The sequence below is a fragment of the Trachurus japonicus genome, chromosome 23, assembly GCF_045865225.1.
Source record: "Trachurus japonicus isolate A0001 chromosome 23, Traja_1.0".
Classification (NCBI taxonomy): Eukaryota; Metazoa; Chordata; class Actinopteri; order Carangiformes; family Carangidae; genus Trachurus; species Trachurus japonicus.
Window position 1 is genome coordinate 17,409,725 of NC_140929.1, and position 12,479 is coordinate 17,422,203.

The following is a 12,479-nucleotide window of genomic DNA, read 5'->3' on the forward strand; positions in this document are numbered from 1 at the left end:
AATACGATGAGATGCCATTCATTGGTCAAGTTGGCAAATTAGTTGGCAATGAACTTGAGGTGAGCTGCATGCGACAGCTAATGGGGAAAAATTAATTTGCCTGGCCAACAACCCCTGATGTGATTTTCTATTATGCATCTGACATGCAAGCCATCCTGTCAGAACCTGAGCCGGATACGAATCGCTCATCGAAATTATGTCCCCAAGACTGGAAAACCTTCCAAAGTTTTTGGTAGCTCACCTCACCTGCTCCGCTCCCTCAGGCTGTGATAAAAGAAAAGATATCCAAGAGAAAAATGCAGTTTCAATTGTTTGCTTTAAAGTGTAATTCATTAACAGGTTTATGAAAAGAAAAGTTTGGTTTAAAGTTACTTGAACATTCAGTTACTGTATTAGACTAAAAATGTAGTTGTTATAAATAACTCAGTTACTGAACTATTTGAAAGATTTGTTGTTTTTAGTTGAGTTTATTGTGAAATCAAATCCATTACATTCTGAAAAATCAACTCTAGTTTTTTAACATTTTAATATTTTAACATTGCAAATGACTTGGTCACTTGGTGACTTTAACACTGACATTGTTGAACAAAAAGCTTGTTTGAATGTTTTGATGCTTTGCTTTTACAAACAACTGAACGTGTTTTCTTATAGTTACGTCGCTGTTACATTGTTGCATGAAATTAAAGATTAAAAATAAAAAATAAAAAATCACTTTTTCAGATCTTTTAACAGTTGTCAGTTTCTTTGTATTATGTTGGTTACAAATTATGTTCCTGAAACAGCCTTTAATTAAATACTTGACACTGAAATCGTGCAGTAGTCATTCCTGGCTAACAGCATGTCATTCTGAGTAACAATGACACAGTCAAATAATTCAACCCAAATTTCATATTATATTACAGTTTTGTGTTTTTTTAGGTGAGGATACAATAATAACCCTTTTACTTACACTGTGAAAAATCTTTAAGACATTTTCCATCTTTTTTCTCTTTTTGGCACTAAATATTGTGTGACAAACAGGAACGAATGAAGCCATTTCACTATAAATGTCCAAATATATTACATTAATTCTGATAAAAATGTTGTTTTCTGAGAAGTAATTATTTGTTGAGCTCTAACTATAATTATCTAAAAACCTTTAAATGCCAACAATGATAGAAATTTTAATTAATTTTGAAAACCATTTACGTTACCCAGGGGGGACATTTCCCACGGGAGAAATCATATAATTCACTGAAAAATGTTTATTGCATTCTTAAAACAAATTCCTGTTGTTGAGTGATATACAAAACACTCTAATAAAGATAGAAAGTGACTTAATGGGTATTTTTAGCCAATTTCATTTTTTTCCATTTTTAAAATCCTTATTCGTCTTTGACCCACATACATGGATGTTCACGTACATTGAATCAGTTTATAAAAATGGTATCAACATCTACTCGGAGTGCAACTAGAGGAGACTGTGTTATTGCATTTAGAAAAAGTTCTTTCAGCCAGTTTGTGTTTTCTATTAGGGCTGCTCGTGAATGGAATTCTATTCCAACTCACATTAGAAATATTTCAAATTATGCCTCCTTTAAACACTTTTTTAAAAAAGTGGCTAATTAGTGGTCAAAGCTGTGAACATTAAATTTCTTGTCATGTTGTCTGTCAGTGTATTAATTGTCTAGTATTGTTGCATTTTGTGCATGGCTTCTAATGTGTCCAATGTGTATAATGTGATCGTGTGTATAATGTGATTGTGTCTGTTGCTGTTTAATGTTGCTTCTGTTTTGTCTGTAGCGGCTGCTGTTTGAGTTCAGTTTTATGTTAGTTTGTGTGCATGGACCTCCACTGAGCTCTCTGTCTTTTGTCCACTATTCAGCTTTTTAATCATTGAATGTATTATTTTTATGTTGATAACCCAAATTTTTTTTATTATTTTCCTTTTAGGGTGACTTTAAACCTCAGTCCAGGGACAACAGATGCTGGCATGTTTACATTTGTTTAAATGTTTTTATTAATGTGCAATGTCCCTGATCCTTAAACCTTTAAATAAATAAATAAATAAAACTGTAGAATGGGTAGTTAGAGAAATGAGCCGTGGGACTTTTGGGCAGTTGGACTGATGTATGCTCCCCATTTGTGTCTCTGATTTATTGTTTTGTGAAGCAATTTGTAAACCTGTGTTTTTAAAGGTGCTATAAAGTTGCTATAAAGTTATTATTATTATTTACAGTTCGTATTATAAATAAACAGGACATTTGCATTTATGTTTAGGCTATGCAGTGTCGATTTTAATCATATTTTACACTGGGGTGCCTTGAGATTTTATGTACTTTTGAAAGGTTCCCTGACTGAAAAAAGTTTGAGAAAGGCTGAGTTAGGATACCCCAAATTGTTTTTATTTGCTAAATGCCACAATAATTGCACAGAGATGATTAAAATGTGCAGCAATCTATCAGCGAGCAATAATGCACAGAACTCCAGGATTTTGTGATACTGGGCCATTTACAAGGGGCTCTAATTAGTACCAGGCCAAGCAAAGTGCACGGTGGCGAACCCTGCGCAGTGCTATTTTCGTGCACTGCAACATGGTGCATGGCCAAGTGACAAAGTATAAGAAATTACTAAGGCTGTTAACGCGTTATCGCAAAACAATTTTAATGGCGTCAATTTTTTTATCGCAAGATTAACGCCAAGGGGGCAGTTGTCGGTCTGAGAAGTGAAACTCACTTCCGCGTTGAAAAAACTGCAATCCCGTCGGCTTCCTCTGGGGGCTGGCTCCAGAAGGGAGCAATTCCAATTGAGCCCCATGTTAAAATAGCCGACTTTACAGCTTAAAAAAACATATGCCTGGTACATTTTATTTTTTTGGTCTCAACCAATAGTTTCTACCCCCGCACACACTCTGAGGGGGGGTGAATTTTTAAAAAACTCTACCGTTTTACTATTATTAGGTTTAAAATTGGGACGTGGCAACGTTGAGTGACAGGTCCAGAGACCGGTGCTTCGAGGCCAGTGGGCGGGTTCTCGGCCGGATCCTGGCCGCCGGCTGTTCCGCTCCGGCCCTGTGGTGGCGTACTGGATTCTCCCTCGGTGAGTGCTGCGGGAACACACAGGCTTGTGCATTCAACCAGGACAGCTCACACACTCAACACGTTCAATTCAGTTCACGTTCATTTACTTATCACTTTATATTGTATCAAGTTTCTTGCTGTCAGCCCAGTCATGCCGTTCCTCCATGGACTCACTTTCTTTGGACCACCGCTGCGTCCCGACTCACATTCTCGGCAGTGGAACTCGCAGAAAGCACCGATGATTGGTCCAATTTGCGGAAAAGTTGCGGTGATCGGACAAATTTTTTTTTCTTTCCCTTCTTTGACAGACGATTGTTCCCCAGCTTGAGAAGAGGCAGCCTTCTTAACAGGTGTCTTCCAAACAGTCAGGTCCCACCGAGATTTGAACTCGGATCGCTGGATTCAGAGTCCAGAGTGCTAACCATTACACCATGGAACCGCTGGGCCCATGCTGTCGTCTGCTGATTGACCATGTGGTCCAACCAGATGGTAAGGCTACGTTTAAGCACTTAACGCATGGTCCCATCACACGGGACGGACAAAAATGCGCCTGCCCTTTATTCCACTGTCTCTGCCTGCCTGATTTCTCCACCCCGTCTCTGGCTTTGCTATCACATCTACGTTTAAATGCCTGGGAGGCGTACCTCGGAGCCTGCAAGACTTCCCAGAAGAAAGAAAAGCAACATCCTTTTCCAGGTAAGGGCAAGTTTTGTTGTTGTGTTTTTCTTACCGGATCATCCTGCTGTTTGATAGCAAATTAAGCGGAATGTTTGTGTTAATATAAATCTTAAATAGTTATATCTTCCGACAGCAATCGCTTTTATAGAGTGTTTGGTCCGAAACACGGGTCTGTCAGTCACTCCGCTCTGCTGTAAGCCGAGGAGAAAACTTTCCTTGTATCCTACAACCTTTATCCAATGAGGAGAGAGAACGACATAAAGGGGCGGTCCTCTCTGTGTGTGCAGCCAAGGGATGCGCGTGAATGTGGTGACGTAGGGACGAGGGCGGGGATCGCTTACTTCTGCTTTTAGCCCCGTTTCCACTGTGCGGTATGGTATGGGTCGGTACGGAACGGTACGCTTATTTAAGCGTTTCCAGTACCAAGGAACCGTACTGGTCCCATGGTACCTGTTAACCATTTTCGTAACCCTTCTGGTTGGGGTATGTAGCACACAGGACCGGTTCCCTTGGGGAGGAGCCAAAGCACTGTGTGCTGGTGATTAGTCGAGCATATGGCGTCATCGCGCAGCGCAACGGTTATCTGAAGCATAACAACACAACCACGCCATTTTTAAAAAATGTCTGCTAGCAACGAAGTCTGGAGTGTTGAGGAGGTGCAGGCTCTGCTCTCTATTGTTGGTGAGGAGGCTGTGCAGCGGGAGCTCGATGGCGCTGTGCGGAATGAGAAGGTTTTCCAGCTGAAAAATGGCAGAGAATGGGTTCAACCGGACCACAAGCCAGTGTCGCTGTAAGTCGACATAGTGGCGCTTTGACACGCACTCCGTCTACCCCTGAAGGTCCCCTTTATATAATGGAAACGCAAAGCTGACCATATCCGACCCGAACCGTACCGTACTGACAGTGGAAACAAGGCTTTACAGTCTTTTTCCTAGTTCTTGCTTGCCTAAATGTCAATAATCTGTACCGTCATTCCCACACATCAACAGGCGCGGATTAATGCACAGGCTGACCTAGGCTGCAGCCTAGGGGCCCCACGTGTGGAGGGGCCCCGGGATTGGTCAGATTATGTGGTCACGGAGCCGCAATGTTATAGAAAAAACAGCGAGCCCCGACAGCAGAGCGCAAGGTGGGAGAAAGAAAAAAAGAGACCAACAACTAGCCTATAAACTGAGATCCATATGGGCCAAAACGGACTGGGATCAATCACCTGTCTCTGATGGCCACTGAGAGTGAGTTAAATCATGACTAGCCGAAGTTACACGATTATACAGGGGCGATCGTTCATTTGTAGAAGGATATTGTTGTTGTAGTAAAGAGCTGGTTAGGCTACATGCCTTTTTTTTTTTTTTCAATTGCCCGTTCATTAGGCAGGGCGGGGGGGGCAGAAACACTGTGCACCTCAGTGTTATGATGTGAAGGATGTGTTTTTGCTCCTCATGTTCCCAGAGAACGTGTTCTACCTTTCTTGTAGCGCTGCTCCCGCTGCCGTCCTTTTTTTTCAGCTGCTGTCCTTACTCGCGCTAATGTTTAAATCCCACCGTCACGTCATGTTTTTTTTTTTTTTTTTTTAACCCTACTGTCTCTAAACAATAGGGAAGACAAATATGCAAGAATAGAAAGTCTCTTAGAGAAACGTATCCAAATCAAATCCGTTTGCAGTGCCTCCTTGTTCTCTAGTCCTATTAGGCTATTGATTCAGTTATTCACACACGAGTCCTTCCTACAGGGCCGGCCCTAGGATTTTGGTGGCCCTAAACATGATCTTGTTTGTGGCCCCCAAAACACTCTAGTGCAAACACCAAATCACACACACTGCTTACAACTGAATGAACAGACACACACAGACATCCTCTGAGGTCTGAGACCAATTTCTTGACTTTTACTTATTTTCTTAAATTCATCTACCCTCTAGGCCCCAGAGTTTATTTAGGAAAATATTAAGTTTGGATTTCAAGATTTCACAAGGCTGTAGCTTGCAAGTGGTGAGGGATACATCTATGGTGTAAATGAGAAAAATATTCATAATGACCTAAAGTTTGTGATAGGAGTAAATATACTCATCTAATTTGCATATTGTAACGTCACCAGGTGGCAGCCACATTGGATTACGTGACTTTCAGTAAAACTGAATTTGAAACATATTTACACAGAAAAAATATTTCTGTGTAAATATTTCTTTCTGTACATTTACAGTCTGCCACACGGACACACGGACACACACAGTGTTTCTCAACACCTGAAGATCCCTTCCTGTTCAGCTTCGAGCTGCGGGAGCCCCTGAAAGAGGAGTGGCTGCGCTCCAGTGAAACTCTTCTTTTCTCAGATATTTTGCTTAAAAACATACCCACAAATGACGTCAGGATTGAAACTGAGTGTGTTCGCCAACTAATGGTACCAAGCAGTAACAATATAGGGCAGTAGATTTAAAGATATGGGCTGTTTTAACCAGGAATGCTGCCTGTCGCAATAATGCGACTTTGGCAAACCTTCTAGGTTAAGGTATTTGCAGATGTATTTGGTATTTGTATGGATTTGGTACCTTCCTGATCATACCCCCCCACCCCCCCCCCCCCCCCCCCTGACGTGCCTTTATTAGCTTTATATGCCGCTGCTGCTGCATAAGGGGGCCCCACAGAAAGAATAGCCTAGGGGCCCATGACTACCTTAATCCGCCTCTGCACATCAAGTACACGTGAAAAACAGCTCCTGCTGACTACACACAATCCTTGCATTCCACAAATGGTATCTCCCTAGCGGTCAAAGTGTTCAGCAAAAGAGATGACCAAAAGTGTTCAATATAGTCAGGGGGCTTAGGAAAATTACCGTTATGGAGCGGATAAAAGCGTGAAAATTTGTATGATGTTTCTTTATGGTCTAACTGTAAAACATCATATTGCAATATCAAAATCAATTAAATATTCCAAAAACACCTGCCATTTTTTAGTCCTGAAGCATCATAAAATTATCAAAAAAATAAGAATACCTACAAAAGTGTGTGTGTGTGTGTGTGTGTGTGTGTGTGTGTGTGTGTGTGTGTGTGTGTGTGTGTGAACATCAAATATTAGTCTTCCAGAGTTTTATTTTAGCGGCATCATTGCTATAAACTGAATTGGCTCTGCTATAAAGACATCAAACAGAGAATCTGTCATTAAGAATAAAACTTAAACTTAAATAACTTAAATTGTTTCCACAATTCAAGTGGGAACCATATTCCAAGCTCTTCTTCCCTGAAGCCCCCGTATCCGGGGGCTATCCGACAACACAACAACAACTTCCGCACAAGCAACAAGCCCCTAGCACACACACAGACATGCTGCATATCAACAGAAAGCTGAGAATCCGCTAAACGCTCATATAAACCATTCGTAGGACCAACCAACACAGTTACACACCGAGCGATCAAACAATTTGTCGCGAAAACACGAACAAACACCGAAAAACGCGCTAGACAGAGAAATCGAGCCAGCAAACAGGCTTCTTTGATCTGACCAGGAGCTAATTGTAGCGGGGTCATTCCTATGGGGGTCCGCCCGCTATTCAGACATCCCGCTATTCCGACATGTCACTATTTAGACATCCCGCTATTACGACATCCCTCTATCTAGACATGCCGGTAGTCCGACACTTTTTGATACCGCTATTCCGACACGTCTTTTTTATTTTTATTTTATTTTTATTTTTTTACAGCTGCGATACCCAGGCGCGTCTCTCTCTCTCTTTTCTTTTCAGCATGTCTATCACTGGTTTGATGAGGGAGTAATGTTCTTAATCTCAACAACTCAACTATCAAGTCGCAAACAAAACTGACACACATGATAAACAAACAGAACTATGCTGCAGTTTGTTTGTCAAGTTAACCTGTGACCTTCAGCACCACGGACAGCGCCAGGGATGAGCCCGCGGAGCTGCATCTGTGAGCGTCTGGGCTCTGGGCTTATGGCCTGGGGCCTTATTTATCAAAACTGTAAGTAAGCAGTGTAAAACTGCTGCTACTAAATTTTTTGCTTAGGCCTACGGTGAAAAGACATCCCAAAATATTTACACCTTTTTCAGATCTATCAAACTGTGCGTGCACAACTCTGCACCTCAACTTTGATAACTGGATCCAAGAATGGTGCGCAGTTGCGCACGTGAACACACCTCCGTCCCCGGAATGCCTAGACACAACCATATGGTCAGCACGTGCATATTAATTAGCCATGTGCGCTCTGTGGAGCGACAACAAAGTGACAACGAAGACAACAGGCGGAGGGAGGGGAGAGAAAGCTAGATACATGGCATCGGGCAATAAATCAGGCAAAAACCTCCCAAATCTCAACAAAAGGGAGCAGAAAAAAGAATAATCTTATGTAATCTGCCCCTTTATTCCAGACAATCTTTTTTTCTTCTTTTACCTATGTTAAAACGATGTAAAGCAGCAGGATAAACTCAGGTGACAGAATAATAACAGTCTCAGTAGCTGCAGATCAGTGTGCGCTGCTGTGTGCTGTGTGTTTTTAAACTTGGAGGGTTTGTTTTTTCTTCTCTAATAGGCCTATATATTTGTGTATGAGAAACAGTGTCTCAGATGAAAAAATAAAAATAAATCAGAAGGACACGTCTGACTATAACGTAATCAATCAATGTCGGAAAAGCGGAATGTTTGAAAAATAGTAAAGTGCCGCTACTCCGACAATGAAAAAAAAAAATGTCGGAATAGTGGGATGCTTAAAAAATAATGTTAATGCCGCTATTCCGACAATTAGAAGTCAATGTCGAAATAGCGGCATGTCGGAATAGCAGCATGTAACCATTCCTATGTTCCCACAGCCCTATGTTCCCTCAGCCCTTTGTTCCCTCATTTCTAACTTTTGTTGTCACTTTTTTTGTGGGAACATAGGCACGCTCCCGTTGTAGCCACACGATAGCAGACACTCCACAGATTCCAAAAATACCATTTTTATCCCTCTACGACCAAGTTTCACTGATCCAGCAGACCAATACGATAAACAACAGTAAGCGCATTTGGTAAACAAAACCAGAAATGCAGTATTACTTACCAAATATTGCAACGAAAAGTGTAATCCACAACTATAAACGCTGTTTAGTTTGAAGGACTACAACTCCCAGCATGCAACTCTACTTCCTCCCGTGTCTGTGTGGCGTATTTCCGGCTCCGGGTGCACGGCAGCCAGAGGCTGTGGGCTCTGACGCGCAACAATAGCCTGGTTTATACTGGTTCCCATTGGCTGCCAGTGCTGTCAATGAAACCAACGTGGGGTTAACTTCATTCTACTGGCTCTAACGGTTACAACGATAGGTGAATGACCTGGATTGGTCGATCCGCTGCAGCGCTACAGCTGCTGCGTCATGAGACAGGCAGACAGGCTTTCCCTGCATCGATACGCATGCATCCAGAAAACACCTATTTATATTATATTAATAAATCCCGATTGATTCTTTTTCAGTTAGTTTATGCAAATTGTGTGAAAATAAAGATTAAACAATGGTTTATAGTGGCAGGTGGTTCCAAGCTGTGCCAAAAATTGACATTTTGGAAGGCTCGCCTGAATATTTTGTAGTAAAATCTCAATAATTTTATTCTGCTTCAATTAATCATAATCAACCACTGCAGAGACAATGTTCATATGTTGTACAATGATTTTATAGAGACTTTTAGCTATGTTAGCATTATTCTAAAGGACACTCATCAAAAATATGATTTTTTTTTTAAGCGAGCATTGAATTTATTAAATTTTTGCTGTGTGCCATCTTCATTTACTCTTCACAAGTAACAGATATACTGATAATTACACATCTCAACAATCCTCAAAGTGTCCCCTATTCAATGACACCAAAATTATTCAAATAGACCTTGTGGTTGCAGAGATATACTCATTTTATTATTGATATGCAATTTTCGAGCAGAGGCCTGGAAAATAGGCTCAGGGAAGAATAGCTAAATAAAATACTATTATAATAAATCCTCCCCATATTCCTAACAGTCAATCAATCAATCAATCAATTTGTTTATTTCGGGCATGTCAATTTAAATCATCATCATCACACTTCATCATCAAATAATACAATACATGGCCGAAAGGGAAAAGCGGGAGAAGCAAAAGCTTATCTAGTCCCGCCCCCATTACCCACAGAATAAGAATATTTGTCATACATACATTTGCAAACATACACACATACATACATACACACTTGCAAAGTGCTGAGCAGTCCAAATTTGCTGTGCTGCATTTGCAGGTGGAGCAGTTCCCTTTACAAGAGCATTTGATAAGCTCTCTGCATGCTCTGGAGTAGGGCTGCACGATATATCGTTTGAGCATCGTCATCGCGATGTACGTGTGCGCGATAGTCACATTGCAGAGCCAGTGATGTAGGAGGTGAATGAACTCATCTAATTTCAAGGGTAGCTGACTGATATACACTGCATGTAGACACTGCGTGTGCCATGCACGGATCCACCAATCACATTCGTTCTTTACAGCTGCCAAGCAGACTACCCTGACAGCCGCCAGTCAAAATCAGAGAGGAGGAAACTGTGGTGGCAAAAAATGTTGTTCTTTCAATAAAGTATTTAAAAAAGGATGACTGAACACGTCAGCTGTCTTTCTTGAGTTTTAATAAAAGGCATTCATGAATGGAGTCACACAAACACAACCGAACAGGAGTACAGTCAGTGAGTGAGTGCCCTGAAGACGTTCTCAGGGCGCTATCTTTATAGTTCCCAAAACACATTTGAACAGCAGACAAAATATATGGCACTGGTAGCTGTGCCTGGCTTCACCGCCAGGACACAACTCCCCTTGTAAATTAACACAGAGCACCGGTCTGACCTTTAACCTGCTCTGTGTAGATTCAGTGATTTGTGTCATACAGGTATCAGAAAAGGATTAGCTGAGTGCCACTTTCCACAAGGTGATAGGAAGTTCACTTAGTTAACATGGTTATACAACCCTTGTACAGCATACAATGGGTTACACCAAAATTTCCCATTACAAAACCACCCCCCTGCACATGGAGTGAGTCGCTGGCGCTGCCGCCGACAGTGTTGGGGAAGTTACATCCAAAATATAATACATTACATATTATTAGTTACTGTCATTTGAAAGTAATCAGTTATATTACAATATTACTGTTTCAGAATTGTAATGCGTTACACTACTTTTGTATTACTTTTGAGTTAGGGACTGTTCGTTATTTATCATCAGTGCCACCGGAGGGATTCACAGGACTTTTTTTTTTTTTTTTACAGGACCCCCCCCTGTCGGAGTCAGTAAATTTTAACATGACCCTGCATTAAAGGGACAACGAGGAGTTTCTATTCGGTTATAAAAAGGTCTCACGTTAATGTGGATGAATCTCCGCTACCCACACTTGTTAATGGGCCCATTTTCGATAAATATATCGTTCTGTCTCTATCGTTATTTTGTTATTATTAGTGGTGGCGGAAATGCTGGTCGAGCCGACCAGCGTTTCCTTCGTGGCGAGTCATGAGAATAACGCAGCCGCATCGCTGTTTATGGTCGGAACTACGGCGGCATTTGAACCTCTTTGAACCTCTGACTTTAATTATTGATGAATGAAAACATGAGTCCGTCTTGCGCCGGTCAAAGAATTTTACGGCGCGCGCGGAGGCTCATAAATGTAGTGTGAAAATGCTTTGCTTTTCCAAAACTCCTCATTGTCCCTTTAAGCCTTATCAAAAGATACATGACCCCCCCCCCCCCCCCCAGCCATCGACACGTGACATCGCATCACGTAGCGCGTGACACTACATTATTTCATTTTGACAACCATGTGTGCAACACCTTCTCATCAATCCATGCCATTAATCAACTCATAAATAACAGAATCGCGATTTTGGACCAGCTCACATTACACAACAAGCCATTAACAATTAATCCACACTCAAACCGAAGCAACAATAATGTGAACTGCACTCAACAACGTATTATTACAAGGTTTACGACAGATGACAGACAACCTGGGCTGTGTGTGTGTGTCAGCGTTTCCGCTAGAAAAAAATGTCACCGGACAATGTGACCGGCAGGTTTTTAATTTACCGGACAAATGTTTGAAATTCCGGTCATTATTAATAAATAATAGCCGACTGCACAACTGAAAATATTGTAGCAACCCAGCAGTAATGTTGTTGTTATGGTGTTTAAGTTCCGTGATTTCTGACTGACTGTGAATGTGTATGGTACGGGCCGGGCAGGTTGGATGAGAAGCTGAGGGGCCGGGGTGTGTGTGTGTAGGTGAGTGAGTGAGGAGGAGCAGAGGAGGAAGTGAGAGCTGTCAGATAAGTTTGTGTTATGGTGTTGCCATTACGTCGGGCCGGACCCTACAATATCAATAAGAACGTGTGCTTAACATGGACGTCGGACGCGAAATAGCCTCCTTTCGGTGTCGTTAACCGATTGTGTCAGATGCGCCAGGGCGTGCACCTCTGTGCCAGGGTCGCGCTCTGTGCCAGGGTCGCGCTCTGCCGCGATTTGTGTTTATTCATCACAGAGCGTGCAAGAGATTAATACACACATTCACACAGGTCACACACACATACGGGCTACACATGATCAGTGTTGGTAATAACGGCGTTAGAGTATAACGGCGTTACTAACGGCGTTATATTTTTCAGTAACGAGTAATCTAATTAATTACTTTTCCCATCGTTACAACGCCATTGCCGTTACTGAGAATGTGAAGTGGCGCGTTACTACAGTTCGGTTGAATGAAACGCAA

At 41.8% G+C, this 12,479-nt stretch overlaps 1 non-coding gene across 1 annotated transcript; it reads right to left on the minus strand.

The window, feature by feature from the left end:
* Window positions 1-3,426: 3,426 nt before the first annotated feature.
* Window positions 3,427-3,498, minus strand: trnaq-cug (transfer RNA glutamine (anticodon CUG)). Its single transcript has one exon. It is a non-coding gene; the product is annotated as a tRNA-Gln (tRNA).
* Between the last annotated feature and the right edge of the window lie 8,981 nt (window positions 3,499-12,479).